The sequence below is a fragment of the Nicotiana tabacum genome, chromosome 10 (genome assembly GCF_000715075.1).
Source record: "Nicotiana tabacum cultivar K326 chromosome 10, ASM71507v2, whole genome shotgun sequence".
Classification (NCBI taxonomy): Eukaryota; Viridiplantae; Streptophyta; class Magnoliopsida; order Solanales; family Solanaceae; genus Nicotiana; species Nicotiana tabacum.
Window position 1 is genome coordinate 149,288,142 of NC_134089.1, and position 20,560 is coordinate 149,308,701.

At 34.2% G+C, this 20,560-nt stretch overlaps 1 pseudogene; it reads left to right on the forward strand.

Annotated features, from left to right (window-relative positions):
* The first annotated feature begins 722 nt into the window (after positions 1-722).
* LOC107789649 (uncharacterized) lies at positions 723-20,027 on the forward strand (annotated as a pseudogene).
* The last annotated feature ends 533 nt before the right edge of the window (positions 20,028-20,560 follow it).

Consider the following 20,560-nt stretch of genomic DNA (forward strand, 5'->3'; position numbering starts at 1 on the left):
AAGAGGAGGTCCAAAGGGTGAAACAACAGATGGCAGAAATGTATCAGTCTTGGATCAGGGGGCATCCTCCACCTTCATTCCCCACTAACTACACTGAAAACCCTGCAACTATCCCACCACTATCACAAATTCAGATTCCCACTGCTGCTGATATCTCCCCACGACCTTTTCACACTCTACCCGTCAAAACCACCTCATATCCCGCTCCTTTTGTCACTCATGCTCTTGTAGTTCCTCCACCAGCTATTTTTCCTCGATCCTCTAACGAGATTGTGTTCAAAGTCCCTGATGCCCAACACTGTGCTCCAGAACCAACTTTCAAAGTCTCGGGTCCATATCCTTACACTCCTCATTTTGAGCCTACTAGTAAAACTGAAAAGCCTGTAAAGACAGTGGAGCAAGATAAGATATTCGGGAAGGTAAAAATCTTAGAGTAGTCTTTAAGAAACATGCAAGAGATTGGGAGCCAGATGAGTGTGGCTTACAATGACTTGTGCTTGTTTCCTGACGTCCAACTGCCTGATGGGATTAAGATGCCAAAATTTGATTTATATGGCGGACATGGAGATCCCGTGGCCCATTTGAGAGGCTACTGCAGTAAGATGAGAGGCGCCGGTGGGAAAGACAAATTATTGATGGCGTATTTCAGTCAAAGTCTGAGTGGGGCAGCTCTGGAGTGGTACACCCGCCAAGATGCTAGCAGGTGGTACACGTGGGATGATATGGCTCAGGCTTTTGCCAGACACTTTCAGTACAATATAGAAATTGTCCCAGATCGCATGTCCCTCACCAAGATGGAAAAGAATCCTAATGAAAGTTTTAGGGAATATGGGCTCATATGGAGAGAGCAAGCTGCCAGAGTCAATCCCCCGATGGAAGAAAAAGAGATGATCGAGTACTTCCTCCAAGCTCAAGAGCCAACTTACTTTGGGCATTTGATCACGGCTGTGGGTAGGTCTTTTAATGATGTGGTAAAAATGAGAGAAATGGTTGAAGATGGGTTGAAGTCGAGCAAGATCATGAGTTATTCTGCTTTAAAAACAACAACACAAGCAATTGAGAACGACATAGGAAGCTTGCTGGGTCAGAAGGAACACGATGATGTTGCCATGATTGTTTCAGAGTCACGACATGGACCAAAGGGCCTGCCTCACCAATATACTCAGCCTCAACTCCAACTCTAAATCTATCCCCGAGCTCCACATAATCCACCTCAGTATTATCCTCCGAACAATGTCCGGTCATTTATCCAACCACTAGGTAGCTCCCTATGGCGAGCACCAGCACCGCATAATGTATTCTTGCCTTCACAACATTTTCGAGCACCCAACAACCCTAGGAAATAGGGGCAGGGAAGAGAACAAAGGCAAAGAAATAATTTCACGCCAATTGGGGAGTCCTACACAAGCTTGTTTGAAAAGTTAAAGCATTCTGGCCTGATTGAGTCGCTCCTTGGCTATACTCCAGACCCATATGCAAAAGGCTTTGATCCTACTGTACGATGCATGTACCACTCTAATGTCCAAGGGCATAGCATTGAAGATTGTCGTTCTTTAAAAAGGGAAATAGAAAGAATGATTCAAGAAGGGGTAATTGTGATCAATGACAGTGACAGGGAGCATGCGAATCCTCTTGGGAACTTGCTGACTGAAGTTAATGATATTGAAGTTGTTAATAATTTTGGCAATGTTGATGTGGAACCCAGTGGCTAAGATGTCGTACTTGGTAATTGGAAAGACGCTCCATCTTTTGGCTAGCTGGAGAGGAGTCTTGGTGGTTTATTTTATTGTCATTTCTGTTGTCCAGGTTATTTTCAGGATTATAATCCGGATATTGTCTTGTGATTCAAACCCTTCTATCCTTTTATTTTACCTAGTTTGTTTTTTCCGTAGTAACTCGTTTAGTGTTGTCTAGGTTTGTTCCAGGGTTGTAACCCTAGTTTATTTTACTTGTTTTGTTGTTCAAACTCTTTCACCATCTGTCTAATGTAATTTTCTGTTTTCTGTTATTTCTAGTCATTTTTTGTTTAGTTCTCTTTTCTTTTATAGTTCCTTTATGACTGGCTTTAGTGACATGACATGCATGCATAATTCCAAACCTGGTCTTAAAGTTAGTTTAATCATGAAACAACGAAACAATTTCGAAGATGATAGGGACATTTGAGGGAAATGGGTAAAGGAATTTTGAGATCACTTCAATCCCGAATTGTGTGAAACTGGGGCAGATAGAACATAAATAAACCTTATTGAAATGCATCATGCCGCATCGGGTTGAAGCTAAAGGCAAGTTTGCCCCAAATTGGCAGGGGTCGTTCATGGTAACGAGAGTGTTGTCCAATGGTGCTTTGTATTTAACAGATGTAGAAGGCAAATGTGTGGATATGACTATCAATTCTGATGCAGTCAAAAGATATTATGTGTGATTTCTTTGGTTTGTTTAATTGTGTCGTTGGCATATGACATGCTTTGAAGATTGGAATGACAAAGGCATTTTATTCTGCTATCTAAACACTTTATTATTTGTTACCCCTTTGAGCCTTATTTATTTTCTTTCATACCCTTCTTTTGGAATCAGTAGCAAAGTTCAGGAACGCAAGCACAAAAGATAAGTAAAGGAAAAAGAGAACGAGAGAAAGAAAAGAATGAAAAGAGAAAGGAAAGAATGAAAACAGAAAGAAAAGAATGAAAAGAAAAAGAAAAAAAAGAGAGAGAGAAAGAGAAGAAAAACAACAAAAAAAACAAAAAGAAGAAAAGAAGAGAAAAAAAAAGAAAAATCACAACAAACAAAGTAATTCCTATGACATGAACTACGTTCGACCTGATTCCTTTTAAGGATACGTAGGCAGCCTCATGGTTCGGTCCCATCAAAATAAAAATTCAAAAGTCCCCAAGCAAGAAACTAGGACAGAAGTTTTGGTTATGTAAAAGATCTGATTCCAAAAGTTGTAAGTTTGAACCCATTCGAGTTGTTTTAGCCTTCGTAATACCCTATCTTTCTAACCCTATCCAAAAGCCCACATTACGGTCCAAAGAAAGACCTTCCGAACAATCTTCGAGAGATGCCAAGTCGAGCAAGTAGAGATGATTCATATCAGGGGCAACACTCCGTTCTGAACAAGGAAAACAAAAATAAGAGAGTCTTATCGGTGAAAACCTTCACATTCACCATAAAGCGATGATAAGTTGAGAGAAAGAACAAAATGAGAGAGACTTGATGGTGAAAACCCTTCAGGCACTACAAGTCGAATAAGGATCGTGAATCAGATTAGATAATCGGAGTATTGAAGCCCAGTTCACGATTTAGGGGTATAACAAAAGTTGAACATCAGAATTGTTTGACAGATTATGTCACTTAATCAACATGTGCATGTCATGGTCATTAGAGTTGGTATCCACATCTGATAGGTTTCTACTTTGTAGTTTTCTTGTTAGGAATCATCTCTTTCCTTTGTCCTTTATTCTGTTCCTTTTGTCTTGTTTACTTCCTCTTCCTGAGTCTGTTTGGTCAGAACAAGTGAGAAATGACTTTAATTTGCCACCAGCTTTCCAGTTGCACAAAACGGGATCTGGCTAGCACATCAAAGTGGCATAAGTCAGGAAAGAACAACGTGCGCACTGAGTTGGTAACAATCAACATACTTTGGGGTTCATGTGAAATACAAAGGTTTGGTATATATCAATTCATGAACAATGCAACTGATGGAGGGTGTAGGGTGAACGGATCAAAGGTATTTTCTGTGATAAGATTGACAAAGAAAGTGGTTAACCAGTGACAAGCAAGGTCTTCCAAGCAGAAATCAAAGTTATCATGACAAGTGATGGAGCAATAGACCTCAAGGCCAAGGCTAGTGATTTGAGTCAGGAAATAACAGCATGCGCACTGAGTGGATGATAATTGACGTGCTTTGCGATTCATGAGAAACACAAAGGTTCAATACATGAGCACAATGCAATAGATGAATGGTATTAGGTTTGAACGGATCAGAGGTATTATCCGCGATAAAGGTGATAGAGAAAAGTGGTCACTCAACAAACAGGCAAGATCTTTCGAGTTAAAACCGAAGTTACCATAGGAAGTGAAAGAGAAATCGCCCTCAAAGTTCAAGGCTATAAACCAACCACCATGTTTAAATTCACAAGTTTTCTTTAATTGAAACAGGGGCAGAAAATTTTGTTTGTTTCGGAGAAACCCTCCGTAAGAAAAAGCAAGCACCAGACAGGTTTGACCGAAATTCTCAGGACCCTCCTGGAAAATGGGACCTAGTTTAAAATTCGAAACAATCATGAGTAGCAAAATCTAGCATAAATGTACCCCAAAGGAATATAAGTTGGCTTCAAAGTTTGCATGCATGAGATAAGATTCAATTAGGAGTTTTTAGGACCCTCCTGAATAATGGGACTTAGCTCTAAAATTTCCATTAGATAACAAGATTTAGCGAAAGTCACACTCTTAGAAGATATAATTTGGATTTAAAACCGTCATTTAACTAGGGGTTTTTAGGACCCTTCTAGATAATTAGATCTAGCTTTCAAATTCTTATAATATTTGGTAACATGATTCAGTTAACACTCACATATGCGCCCAGCTACCAAACTGGGGCAGCAAATTTTCTTTGTTTTGTCTATTTTGTTGAAATCAGGCGCCCACCTAGAGAGCAAGGGAATATAGTTCAGATGTTTTAATCAGGCGGCCACCTGGAGAGCAAGGGAATACAACTAAGGTTTTGGTAATCAGGCGCCCACCTGGAAAGCAAAGGAATACAGTTAAAGTTTTGGTAATCAGGCGCCCACCTGGAAAGCAAGGGAATACAGTTCAGATGTTGTAATCAGGTGCCCATCTGGAGAGCAAGAAAATACAGTTAAAGTGTTGGAAATCAGGCACCCACCTGGAAAGCAAGGGAATACAGTAAAAGCTTTGGCAACCAGGTGCCCACCTGGAGAACAAAGATAAGCAGTTAAAGTTTTGGCAATCAGGCGCCCACCTGGAGAGTAAGGGAATACAGTTAAAGTTTTGGCAATCAGGCGCCCACCTGGAGAACAAGGAGAATCAGTTAAAGTTTTGGCAATCAGGCGCCCACCTGGAGAGCAAGGGAATACAATTAAAGTTTTGGCAATCAGGCGCCTACCTGGAGAGCAAGGGAGTACAGTTCAAGTTTCAGCAATCAGGCGCCCACCTGGAGAGTAAGGGAATACGGTTTAAGTTTTGGCGATCAGGCGCCCACCTGGAGAGCAAGGGAATACAATTAAAGTTTTAGCAATCAGGCGCCCACCTGGAGAGCAAGGGAATACAGTTGAAGTTTTGACAATCAGGCGCCCACCTGGAGAGTAAGGGAATACAGTTGAAGTTCTAGCAATCAGTCGCCCACCTGGAGAGCAAGGGAATACAGTTCAAGTTTCGGTAATCAGGCGCCCACTTGGAGAGCAAGGGAATACAGTTAATGTTTTGGCAATCAGGCGCCCATCTGGAGAGCAAGAGAATACAGTTCAAGCTTTGGCAATCAGGCGCCCACCTGGAGAGCAAGGGAATACAGTTGAAGTTTCGGCAATCAGGCGCCCACATGGAGAGCAAGGGAGTACAATTCAAGTTTCGGCAATCAGCCGCCCACCTGGAGAGTAACGGAATACAGTTTAAGTTTGGCAATCAGGCACCCACCAGGAGAGCAAGGGAATATAGTTGAAGTTTCGGCAATCAGGCACCCACCTAGAGAGCAAGGGAATACAGTTGAAGTTTCGGCAATCAGGCGCCCACCTAGAGAGCAAGGGAATACAATTCAAGTTTCGGCAATCAGGCGCCCACCTGGAGAGCAAGGGAATACAGTTCAAGTTTCGGCAATCAGGTGTCCACCTGGAGAGCAAGGGAATACAGTTGAAGTTTTGACAATCAGGCACCCACCTGGAAAGCAAGGGAATACAGTTCAAGTTCAGCAGTCAGGCGTTCACCTGGAGAATAACGGAAAGCATCTCAGATTACAATTCAAGTCAGCAACAAAAGAAGCTCGTGGCAAGAATGCGAGTCAACAGTTCGAGATGATCAACAGAAGTTAGTCACAATAAGGAAAAAAAGAGAATGACAAGAAGTTAATCCAAATGCAGAAGTTGATGAAAGATGTGGGCTGCTCAAGACATGGCCGAGGTCACAAGCACTGCATGCCCGGTTTTGATCCGAAAAGCTGAAGAAGAACGAGCTAGCACCTGCAACTAGCAAGCGTCAAGGTTCGAATCCAAAGTCTGCATGAAGAACCATTCAAGACTCAAGATCAAGCTTCAGAAGACTTATAGATAGGAATCTTGTAACTCGTAGTTGATAGGCTTAGCTAGTCTTTTTCATGTTTTGATTTTTGATGTAACATCAGGATCGCGGATCGAAACCTCGGCGGAACGGCACCTCGACCGGCTCTCCACCTCGGTATACTCCATCATCTCACTCACTTCTGAACTACACATGGCATGATTCCTTTATAGTCAAGGATATGTAGGCAGCTCAAGTACCAGAGCTCGGTCACATTCCCCTTTTCTCTTATTTTTGGTCTCCTTAAATAAGTCGGGTCAAAAAACATGTCTAGTCGTTCTTTGTCTGAAAATACTTCGTCTTTCCAGTCAAAGATGGGTAGCTGTAGACATGTGATTTTTGACCCTCCCCAAGATTTTTCATATTTTAGCACGTAACTATTTAACTTAGGCCTAATATCGCTATTTCAACTAATTTTGACTCTTTTACTTTATTTTATTACAAGAAAATAAAAATTACAAAATATAATTTCATTAAGGTTTTGTAGTCATTTTTTTTAATCTTAAAAAATACCAAAGAATAGGTTTGTTTTAGCGATTAGTCTTATTTTAATAATTATTTTTATTTAAGTAAGTTTAACTAGTAAATAAAGTAGTATTTTTGTCTTGTTCACGGAAAGAATAAAATTTGGGCTCGAACAATCTATCTTTAGGCCTAATTTTGGACCTAGCCCATAATTCCTGGGCTCATACCACCAACCTAATTTCTATCCCTATATAATAGTACCTAATAACTAAGACCTGAAAAAAAACCATCAGACCCCTGCACCATCAGCTGTTTTGGACCCATCTTCTTCTTCAGCAAAAAGAGAAACGGCAGCATCTCGCCTAACTGAGAAAATTAGCCAAAAATGTTGTCATAGCTAATTAAAATAGCTCTTCGCTATAGCTCCGAACACCATTTTCTGTTTGCCAAAAAGAGCAGCCATGAAACCAGCTGAAACGCCATTTTTATCCCTCCTTTTCAACACCCAAAAACCAACTCAAGTGCATTCCAAAAATTAGCAACAACGAGCTGAAAAACAGCCCAATTACCCAACGAAAATCAGCCACAAACCTGCTGAAATCAGTCCAAAACGAGCTAAAAAATAGCTCTGTTTTCCAATGCAAAAATCAGCTTAAAACCACCATCAAAACCCAGCAACGATGAGCTGAAAAACAGCCCTCAAACCCAGCAAAAATCAGCTGTAAATTCACCCAAAAATATCCTTCTTCCTCAACCCAAAAATCCCAAAAATCAGCTGCAACAATTGGGAAAAAACGCAGCAACAGTGGCTGTGAGAAACCAGCTAAAAATGACTGTTTCAGCACCTGAAACCAGTCCAAAAACCAATTAATGTCGAGGTATGGTTGTTCGAGTTTGAGGGTATGTCGAGGTCCAGTTTTGCGGCGAGTCCTCTGTTCGCTTCGACCTTTGTATTCAAGAAGTTTTTTCCATATATAAAAGGTTCGTTTCTATCCTTTGTCAATTACTGCATTATTTGGTGCTCGAATGATATATTTAGCCATATTCTTTGTTTGTGATTTTCTGTTCTTCATTGAAATTGCTTTGAAGTGATTGGATTTGGAAGTTTATTGTAATCGAAATGCTTCAATTCGATTAATTCTTTGTCTTTGTATATGGAGCGTTATTCATAAATATCTGTTTTTTTTTAAATTTCGTTAAAATTTTTGCCTTTGGGATGTGAAATTTTTGTTGATGTATTTGTTTTTGTTCAATTTGACTTGAGTGAACAAACTGAATATCGTTATGGGATTATTGATGATGAGGAAATATTTCATTGATTTAAATATTAAAATCATTTATGCTGCGTTGATGTGAATTTGATAAGTTTGGTTGTGTTGATTTTAGTTCTGATTTGTTCTAGTAATGGGCCCTTTGATCAGTGGTTAAGCCATGGAGCCATGTGACATTGAATTGCATTCTTGTTTTATAATTGGCTTTGAAGTAATTTTGGTTATGTTCAATCACTAGCCCGTCAACGACTTACAAGGTAGATAATCTTCTTAACTGTAATCACAGCTAAGTGATACACGTTTTTACAATAATTGCCATAACGCTTAAGCCTCGCAATAATTTCAAAATTTAGGAAAAATCATGAACCTTCGTAGTTGTTGTAGACGCGGTATTTAAATTACCTTCCTAAACTCGGATCTGCATTTATGTGACCCAAATCCAAATTCCAACAACGTTAAATAAAATGTGTCGTAGACCGCGGGTGCATTTATGTGACGTGGTTCAAGACGTGTTTTAGATGACGTTGAATCTTTTCTAAAAATAGTAAATAAAAGCGATTTTAAAGCTAAAATTGAACCATAGGCTAAAACATGTATTAAAATCAGATAATAGACCAATAATAACAGTTGAGCGACCGTGCTAGAACCACGGAACTCGGGAATGCCTAATACCTTCTCCCGGGTTAACAGAATTCCTTACCCGTCTGTATTCGCGGACTGTAATATAGAATCAATCTTTTCCTCGAATCGGGATCTGAATCGGTGACTTGGGACACTATAATTATCCCAAGTGGCGACTCTGAATTTAATAAATAAATAATCTCGTTTCAATTATCACTTTAAGTTGGAAAAAACTCTCTTATACACCCTTCCGGGTATAGGTAAAAAGGAAATGTGACAATTGGTAGCTGCGATATTTTTGTGATGGTGATGTGCCATATTATATGTGAAAATGGATGTTTAAGGTGGTTTACATCATTGCATGTCATCGTGCATACCTGTGTATATATCATATATATCATAAAATACATTGTCGAATATAACATATACACGCTATATGTTGTGATATATACTGTCAGAAAATATGTGCGTGATATATAGTGATACGCACGATACACAATAATATCATAACATAACAAACCAAAGAGATTGATACGGATCAAAATGGATTTAAGTTTTATATTACAGATGTTCTGAGTCTTAAATTCTATGCATTTGAGTAATTTCTTTAGTATAACTCGTTCTACAAACGAATTGTATAGTTGACCTCAACTATTTCAAGATTGAAACATTAATTAACTAATAAAAAGTTCAAAGACCACGGTCGAGGTGGCGTACCATATTGCACATGGAATAGTAGTAGATAGATTAGAGAGGTCATTAAGTTTTGAAAAGAAATTCATAGACAAATACCAGATTTATTGAGATCTTTCTTCATATCATGATTAAAATTGGTACAACTTTTCCTTTCTAGTAAAAATGTAACTCATGGAAAAGTACCAATTACCAAACATTCTGAAACCAGAGAGAACACATGGAGGAGCGGATGGGCCTGAAACTTTCATCCTCTCGGAATCGCAAGACATATTTTTAGAAAACTCTAACTGAAAATTGAAACTAAAATCCTCCACATTTAAGAAAGCAATTTATGTATATCCCATTCACGGATTAAGATTAAGAAGAATTAACCCAAATAGCCGCCCACCCAATCGCTTAAACTAAAAATAGTCGGTGGAGATATAATGTATAATTTATGTATTATATGTTAATAATTTTGTGCAATCAATGTATAATCTATATATATGGTTAGAAAAACTAAATAATAAATATGACCGGTCATTTGTGTAAAGATTCCCAAGATTAACTGAATCTCACAAAGTGGGATAACAAAATAGGGAACTTGATTACAATTAATGTTAAGCAAGCAGAAATCGAATACGTAAACTGTACAGATACACGAAAGAGAAACAAACCATGGAAAAATGCCTAAATCTCAAAATCGGAAACATTAAAGGATCCTAAAGTTCTCCAAAAAGAGAGACATAGGAGAAAACCTTAATTTGTCTAAAAAAAGAAAGAGAAGATACCTTGGGCGATGGAGAGATTGATGAGAAAGATGGATGTTTAGCGCTGTAATTAAGAGAGAAAAGAGGAGGAAACGGTCAACTTGGAAGCGTTGTAATGGAAGAGAAAGAGGTAGTGAAGCGATGTATGTAACCGATAAAGAGGAAGAGACGCAACTAAATGACTTTTGTTTTTTTTAAATAGCACATAAATAGAAGAAAAAAGGGGTAAAAAATGAAAAATTGAGGAAAAGGAAAAATGTGTATTCTGATTGATTAGTGTTAGAACAGCGCACCGATAATTTGACAGAATATTAATCTTATAAAACTATAATTTAATTATTTAATATATCATATTATTTTAATAAATATTAAATATTATTTTATTATTTAATATAGTGCACATAAATATAACAATAGTTATACAAAATCAAAGGATACACATCATATAGTAATCAAATAAATTATTTGTTCCTTATTTATTCTTTGTTATTATTAAATTAGCAAGTACTTAGTACTATATATTTACTAATATAACTTTTTTATTAACTTGTCTATTGGCTTAATATTTTGTTACTACTTATCTTTTAATATAATAGATATCTAGTTTCTTATTCTGAAAATAGTTCTATTTTTTTTAAACTTATGGTATACTGTTCAAATTTCTTCAATTGTCTAAATTTATCAATAATTTTTTGAGTTTTATTTATTTATCTTTTATTTATTAATTAATTGAAAATATAAATATCATAAAATTATCTTTATCACCCTCTTTCGTACATTATTTTCTACTGTAATATTTACTTAGTTTTCTCATTTTATATTTTATTAAAAATTTAAAAGATGTAATATTCTTTTAATAAATTATAATTTTGAATTCATCAAAAGTATAAAGAGATAAGTCTTTTATCCTGTATGACTTTTTCAAATTATTTCGATATTTAAATTTATCAATAATATTTTTGAGTGTTATTTATTTACTTAATTTTATCAAATAAATTTAAAGCATGGATAGAATCTGTAATGACCGGACCGGTCGTTTTGAGCTCTAGCGCGTTGTTCAGCAGTTTGAGACCATGAGCAGCTTTATTTCAGGTATTATAACTTGTGCGCACGATCGGAATTGAATTCCCGAAAGTCCTGAGTTGATTTGCAAAGAGAATTCTCATTTCGGAAGCTTTATGTTGGAAGAATTAACTAAGATTGGATTTCAGAGTAAACGACCTCGGAATCTGAAGGTTCCAGCAGGTTCGTATGATGATTTCTGACTTGGGCGTATGCCCAGATCGGGTTTTGAATGACCCGGGAGCATTTTGGCGCCTACTGTGGAAGTTAGCATTTTGGAACAATTTCATAAGTTTGGATTGAAGTGCATTTCAGTATTATCGATGTCCATTTGGGATTCTGAGTCTGGGAGTAGCTCCGTATGGTGATTTTGGGGTTGGGAGCGCGATCGGAAGTGAATTCGGAGGTCCGTAGGTCATTTTGAAGTCATTTGGCTAAAGATAGAAAATTGAAGGTTTTTGAGAAGTTTGACCGGAAGTGGACTTTTTGATATCGGGGTCGGAATCCGATTCCGAAAGTTGGAGTTGGTCCGTAATGTTGAATATGACTTGTGTGTAAAATTTGGGGCCAATCGGACGTGATTTGTTAGGTTTAAACATCGAGAGTAGAAGTTTGAAGTTCTAAAGTTCATAAAGCTTGGATTGGAGGTCGATTTGTGGTTTTAGCGTTGTTTGATATGATTTGAGGCCTCGAGCGAGTCCGTAATGTGTTTTGGGACTGGTAGGTATGACTGGTTGGGGTCCCGGAGGCCTCGGGTGGATTCTGGGTGGTTAACGGATCAAAAATGGAATTTTTAGAAGGCTGAAGCTGCTGGTTGCTGTCATAACCGCACCTGCGAGAAATGGGCCGCAGGTGCGGAGCTGCAGAAGCGGCCAGAATAGCCGCAGATGCGGTATTGGCGGAGGAGAGCTGGGACCGCAGATGCGGTCACGTTGCCGCAAATGCGGGATCGCACCTGCGGTGGAGAAGACGCAGAAGCGGAAAAGGGCAGCCTGGTGAGGAACCGTAGAAGCGGTATTTGAACCGCACCTGCGAAATCGCAGAAGTGTCAAGAGACCGCTTGCGGAAAGTGCTGGAAGCAGTGGGTTGTTTTAAAGTCGGGTTTTGGCCATTTCCTCTCATATTTTCTTGGCTTGGACGATTCTTGGAGAGTTTCAAGAGAGGATTTTCATCATCAATGATAAGGTAAGCTATCCCCCACCTATTTTGAGTTAAATACATGATTATATACGGATTTGGGCATGGAGATTTGTAGAAAACTTGGGGTTTGAGGGAAAACCTAGAAAATTGATATTCTTGGAATTTGACTACGATTTTGAGTATGGAATTAGGAGAAAATCATATATTCGAGTTCATGAGTTCATGGGTAAACTTTATCTTCGAAATTTTTTGGAATCCGGACACGTGGGCTCGAGGGCAATTTTGTCAACTTTTCGATCGGGGTTAAGAATTGTTATAAATTGGATTGTAATGAGTAATTGAGTATATATTAATGGATTCGCATAATTATTGGCTAGTTTTGGAGCATTGAGCATCGATTCGAGTCTTCGGAAGAGCGTGGAATGCCGGTTATGGATCTTTGGAGCGAGGTGAGTCCTTTCTAACCTTGTATGATGGAATTGTCCCCATAGGTGAGTTAATTGGTTATGTGCTCCTATTTGTAGGGGCTATGTACGCACGAGGTGACGAGAGTCCGTGCGTAGCTACTATTATGCTATTATCCGGGTAGTCTAGGACCCAAAAACATGTTATACTTGGATTATTTGTAAACTTATTGACAACTTGAATTGCTTAAATCACATCAAATTAGTAAATGAATTTCTAAACAGATTAAACTTCATTTTTCTAAAATCATTAAAAGAGAATTGGCTTTTTATTGGAATAAACATTTCCCGATAAACTCTTAATTGACTGTTTGACTGTGTGTATCTATGTGTGCCCACGTCGCATGTATGATTCGCGAGCGGGGTTATTTATTTATGTTGATCGTGTCGCATATGATGCGCGAGCGGGGTAATAGATGCATCTATGGTTCACGCTGTTCGACCGTCGGCAGTGCACATTTTACATTTTTGTTGGATCGGGACGTACGACCTCGACATGATTTACGCATGCTTGTATTGCTTGCCTTGAGATTTATTGACATTGATATTTGCCTTCCCCGACTTGAAATTATTGAAAACTAATGGATTATGAATCCGGAGACTTTTAATATAAAAAGGAACTTTCACCTGTTCGTGACTTACTTGAAATTACTGTCATTCTTAATAAATTCATGATTATCCGCATTAATAGTATATCATTATTGGACCAATAGTAAATGTCGAAGTCGACCATCTCATCTCTACTTCTTCGAGATTAGACAGGATACTCATTGGGTACACGTTTTTTCGTACTCATACTACACTTCTGTGCATTTTTATTGCACATGCACATGCATCACTAATGGCCTAGTGGGCGTAGCAGCATGATCAACATGGAGACTTAGGTGAGCTGAATTTCCCGAGATGACCCGCAGCCAGCAAGTCTCTTTCAGATTACTGTATTTATTTTATGTCCAACGTTGTATTCCGGACGGTTACTGTATTATATCACTTCTTAGAAATTGTTCATGCACTTGTGACACCGGGTTCTGGGTATTCTTGGATTATTCAATATTAAAGTTTGTTAAAGACTTCATGATTATTTCTGTAAATTTCATTATTTGTTATTTAATGTATAAAGAAAAAAAAAATTCAGCAAATACTAAAATTTGAATTTAATTAAGTATTTTGGTTGGCTTGCCTGACAGCGGTGTCCGACGCCATCACGACCCTTAGTGGATTTTGGGTCGTGACAGAATCACATTTTCTATATTTTCCTCTTTATAAATTAGTTTTTGTTCTACAACATTTTAATTTTTTAATTTAATATTTATCTATAATACGAATATTATTTTTGTATTATTTTCAAGAGGAAATTAAATTGAATTCTTCTTTCGTTTGTATTTAAAATGAAAGTTTAATTTTTTTTATTAAATTACTACATAATAAATTAAAGTATATCTTTATATATATTTTATTTAGTTCTTGATATTATTGGTTATGTTTTTGTCTTTAGGTTTATCTATTATAATATTTTTAGTTACATGGTCTTATCCATATAGCATGACAATATGAATCGTTATTCAAAAAATTCTCATTTCAAAAAATAAATTAGTCTTATCATTTTATATCTCTAAATTGAAGTTATTTATTTATATATTTTTTAAATAATAGTTTCTTAAATATATAATTATTTTTAATTCATATTAAAAAGAATAACTAACTATTAACTATCCTAACTAGTTTTATCCTAAAATTTGACATTTGTGGAATTGTTTTGTGATACTTGGCATTATCACATTGAATTTTAATTTTTTTTATTTATCGATAATACGAATATTATTTTTGTATTATTTTCAAGAAGAAATTAAATTGAATTCTTCTTTCCGTTTGTATTTAATATGAACATATAATTTTTTTTAATTAAAATTACTACATAATAAGTTTAATTCTTTCTATCTTTATATATATATATATATATATATATATATATATATATATATATATATATATAAAATTTATTTTTATCCATATATATATATATATTTTTGTCTTTGGTTTTATTTATTATAATATTTTTAATTACATGATCTTATTCATATAATATGACCATATGAATTATTATTAAAAAAATTTGCCATTAAACTATTCTATCTTTGGCTAACTAGCATCAATTTTGTGTTGTATTTTGCGCTCGTCATTAAACTGGAGATTTACCTTTGTTTTATACAACCACATAATAATAAGTTAAATTATTATATCTTTAATCTATATATATACTATATTAAAAGCACGAAGGCCTTTAGCGAAATGTTGATTGAACTTTTTACCCTTCATTAAAAGACACCACAATAGACAAAATTGTCATTTACTATTTTTCTCAAATTATTGCCTAATTATTTTTATAATATTTCACCTAATAATTAAGCACAAATTTATTACAAGAAAGTCCTTATTCCCTTTGATTTCTTTCCAAATATGGAGACTTGAAGAAGTCTATAGTTGTCCAATTTGTTTCATAGTTTGTTTTGATTTGATTTAGGTTTAGCTTTTTATTTTTGCTTTATTCTTTGTAGTATATTTCCATGAATTAATATCTAATAATAATTTTGACTTTCAATTTAAAACTCCGCATAAACTCTTCACTAAAGTTCTTGCTTATGCTCTCTTGATTTTATTGCAATCTATAGTGTCAATCGACCAGGTATGCTTTTATGTTCATATAAAGTGCTGAGATTTTTTTGCTTAATTAATAATAATAATAATTATAATTATAATTATAATAATAATAATAATAATAATAATAATAATAATAATAATAATAATAATAATAATAATAATAATAATAATAATAATAATAATAGTGCAATTTGCTTCTTCTAGCCTTTCTACAAAGTAAATTTATTCTTTTTCCTAAAATACAATTTTTTTCTTCTTGTATAGGATTATAGTTTCTTACACAGTAATTGTCAAGTTCATTAATCTAATATTTGGCGACTTCCATGGGTTATTCGACATGCTAAAATTATCTAAAGTCGGTACTTCTTTCGCTATTTGTAATATATGTCTGTTTGTGCATGTGTGATCTTCTTTATATTTTTGAGATAGCAACCACATTAAAACCGCAAAAAATTTATGGGTTGTGAAACATAAATAGCTGAACTCTAAACAGTTAAAAATTTAACATAATATGTGCTAATTTACAACTTAGAATTGTTATATTTAATTTACAGAAAGGGTCATGAAATATTTTGTTTGGAGTCTCCAATAATTTATTCTCTTATATTGTTTGGCGCGACACTTTATAGACAAAATTGTTATTTACTATTTTTCTCAAAACATTTTTTAATATTTTACCTTATAAAAGAAACACTACCATTTAGGAAGAAATTTTATCTCCCATGGTAACAATACATCATTAATACTCTGAAATATATTAAATTAAAGGAGAGAATTTTATTTGTTTATTTATGAGAGTTGTTCGGAACTTTGGATTGCTTATTTATTTTTTAAAATGGAATTAAATTGCACATGCGAATCTCCTAAAAAGATGGGTTAGAATTAACTTATTCTAGCAACTATAAAGAAATATGAACCTATTTTTGTCTCATAATAATAAGGAGGAGTCCTTCACTAACTTTAATTACAAGAAAACAAATTAGCAAATTATGTTTAGAAAAGACTTACGTAAAATCGTTTACAAAAGTTTTAGAAATATAACCAATAATTTATTTATTTTATTATTTTTTTGCAGGATACATATTATAAATTCAATGCACAAATAAATAATATAAAAAATAAAAATGATAAGGTCTTTAGAAATGTTGATTTAACTTTTTATCATTTACTAAAAAATTTCATAGTCGACGAAAAAGTCATTCTCTATTTTCTTAAGTATTAAATAAGTATAATCTTATACAAAAAAAAAAATATAGGCTATTTTTGGTAAGAATATGCTAGAAATAGAAGTCTAAATAAATATGGTATTTAGTGTCACGATTCAAAAATATCTTTAATTAAGAAGATATGAAACAATATCATGCAAATAATTAATAAAAGGAGTTTTTACTATAAAGTCGCCAGTGATAAAGTTTAATATAATTCGTTTACAAAAGTTTTAGAAATAAAACCAATCCAATTAATTTATTTTATATTTTTCTACATAATACATATTATAAATTCAATGCACAAATATAAAAAGTAAAAATGATAAGGTCCTTAGAAGTGTTGATTGAAATTTTTTGATTTACTAAAAGATTCCACAATGACAAAAAAGTCATTTGTTATTTTCTTTAACATTAAATTAGTATAATCTTATACAAAAATATATAGGCTATTTTGGTAAGAAGTGTGCTGAAAATATAAGTCTAAATAAATATGTCATTTAGTATCACGATTCAAAAATACTTTAATTAAAGAGATACGAAACAATATCATACAAATAATTAATAATATGAGTTTTTATTACAACAATTTATTCTTCTTGTATACTACATTTTTTACTTATTGACGATGACATGCGCATGCAAAACACATACACAAGGGGTATAAAATTTAACGGCAAGCAATTTAGCAACGGATTAATGACGAAGTTCGTAATTAATAGTCAGTTTCGCCAAGCTTCTAAAATCAAATTATTTTGAGAAGTGCTTTTCTCAAAAATACTTTTTAAAAAAGTGCTTTTGGTGAGAAGTAGTTTGTATTTGGCTAATTAATTTGAAAAACACTTTTGATCAGTAATTAGTGTTTGGCCAAGCTTTTGAAAACTGCTTTTAAGTGTATTTTTTTTAAAAGTGCTTCTCAGAAAAATGCTTTTGGAGAGAATCTGATTTTTTCTACTTCTCAAAAACTGCTTCTGTTTCTCCCCAAAAGCACTTTTTTTCCTTCCAAAAGCTTAGCCAAACACCTCGGGTTTTGACCAAAAGTGCTTTTGGCCCCCCCCCCCCAAAAAAAGCTTGGGCAAACAGGCTATAAGTCCAACTTTTTTTATGTAGTATTTGTTGTCAAATAAGGTATGCGTTTTAATCAAGCGCAACACACGTACACTTAAGCTAGTTTACGGAAAAGGTGCGGCATGCTTCTTAGAACCTTATGATTTATTACTTTTGAAGAATTTCTCAAGCAGCAATATAATTGTCACTTTGGATACTTTGACAGATTAGACCAAAAACAAGGACAAAAATTAAAATCTTTAAGTTGTTTCATGGGCACATTATCAATATCAAATTTGGAGGAATCATAAATCATAGTAGTAAAAGTCAGTTATTTTTATTCTAACCAAGTAGTAATTACTCCGATGAATATATTCTAAAGCAACATATAAGTTGAAGTTTTGGACGTGGCTACTAAAGTAATTATTTTATGTTCCATTTATTATAGGCTCTGAATGGACGAAATTATATTTGAACTATTCATGTATAAAATTATTGACTCTCTATTAAGTGGTAAAATCTGAAATCACTAGACTATGAGAATTTGAAAAAGAAAATGTATCGAGCAATTATTTTTACTTTAAAGTAAATTTGTACGATTCAAAACGTATAAAATTATTTGGCTAACGAGCATCAATTTCGTGTTGTACTATTCAAAATGTCTCTACATTGAAGTTATTTGTTTATATATACTTTTTCTTTTTTAAAATAGTTTCCTTAAAAATATATAAATATTTGATTATTTTTAATTCAAATTAAAAAAGAGTAACTAGCTATTAACTAACCTAACTAATTTTGTCCAAAATTTTGACACTTTATTAAATTTTTATTGTGACACTTGGCATTATCACATAGAATTTTAATTTTTTTTTAGTGTTTATCTATAATACGAATATTATTTTTGCATTATTTTCAGGAAGAAATCAAATTGAATTCTTCTTTCCATTTGTATTTAATATGAAAGTTTTTATTATAAGTTAAAATTACTACATAATAAGTTAAATTATATCTTTATATATTTATATTTAGTTATTGAGATTATTGTTTATGTTTTTTGTCTTTAGTTTTATTTATTATAATATTTAGTTACATAATCTTATCCATATAGCATGACCATATGAATTATATTCATAAAATTTCCCATTTCAAAAAATAAATTAGTCTTATCATTTTATATCTCTACATTGAAGTATTTTATTTATATATTTTTTTTCTTTTTTAATAATAATTTCCTTAAAAATATATAGATATTTAATTATTTTTAATTTAAATTAAAAAAAATAACTAACTATTAACTAACTTAACTAATTTTATCCTAAAAATTAACACTTCTTGAATTAACATTACACTTGGCATCATCACATTGATGTGCTTCTCCTATTCTATATATAAATATAAATATTTTATTATTTTGAATTTTATTCTATTGTTCTCAATAATATTGTTTGAATTTTAATGAATAAATATAATTTTTATTTATTTTATATCTCTACATATTGAAGTAATTTATTTATATATGTTTTCTGTTTTTAATAATAGTTTCCTTAAAAATATATAGATATAATTATTTTTAATAGCATTGTCCTTTTTGGTATTTCTATTCTTCATACTTCAATTTCCTTCTCCAGTATCCGCTATCAGGAAGGATGTAAGTCTTCAAGAAAGATATACCTGTAGAACTACAGTTCAAGGAAGATATTTGGTTGCTGATGATATGGGTCAAGTCTGTGATGCACTGTCCATTGATCCACATTCTCGCTGCTGCCGTGGAAAAAGAGAGCAATTTGCTTGTCATGGTTGCAATCTTGTTTCACAGTGTTGCAACTCCGATCCTATGAGTTTTGTGTTTCTTGCTGTCTGAATCCGTCTAGGACACAAAAGGATCTGGCTCTAAATGTCAAGATAGCTAAGCCTGTTACAGCAGGGACTTATTCAAGCCTTTTTAATTTTTGCATGGGAAGATGCATGCCGTCACAATTCAGAGAGTGTGGTTCATGAGAACGCTTATCTCAGTGAATTTCATCATTGTTTCTCTATACCATCTAAATTCTTCTCGTGCACAAGCAGAAGCAAGACTGGCTGGTATAAATATCGTGATAGGAAGACAAGGTGAATCATGCAATTCAGTGTGCAAATCAAGTGGTCAATATTGTGTTCCCAACAAATTCTTATTGCTCAAACCAATGCAAAAGTACTTGGGCTGCAAAGGTGGATGTCTGGCAAGTGTCGGATCAGATCAGCCTGCTGAAGTAGTTGATGCTGATTTCCGGAGCCTGCTTGTACACCTCGCAACAGTCGATGCTATCTTGTGATGGATCGCATCAAGCATACTGTATTGGGAAAAAACTGAGTTTATATTAAAGATGACATGGCATGATACGTGGTTTGGTTAAATGGCCAAAGCGCAACAATTGACTAAGAGGCACGGATGGAGACAGCCACGGGAAGAGGAATTTAAATAGGCACGAGACGAAGTGTAGATACGAGTCTCGTACCAATTCAAGTCATTTAAAGCCAACGGATTAGAAGGCATTAAAGACAAAGATCTGATGACAGAAAGGAGTCCAAATTCATTATTAAATACCTGATACGTTAGAAAATTGGTATTTAATAGGAATGATTATATAACGGCTTATTTAATATCATTTATTACTCATAATTATATCATTAAAGTTGAGGCTTCATTCCTTTACCTAGAATTACCTGTAAAAGGAAGAAGTATCATCATTTGTAAGGACACAAAATACTATTGGGAACTTATTGAAATACAAAACTATTTGCTGCTTTACCATCATTCTCAAAAGTATTTTATTTTCGTCTCCTGATTATCAGTAACCCGAATTTCTTTTTAGCTTTGACCAAAGACTCAGATTTTTGGTTAAACAAATTGGTTC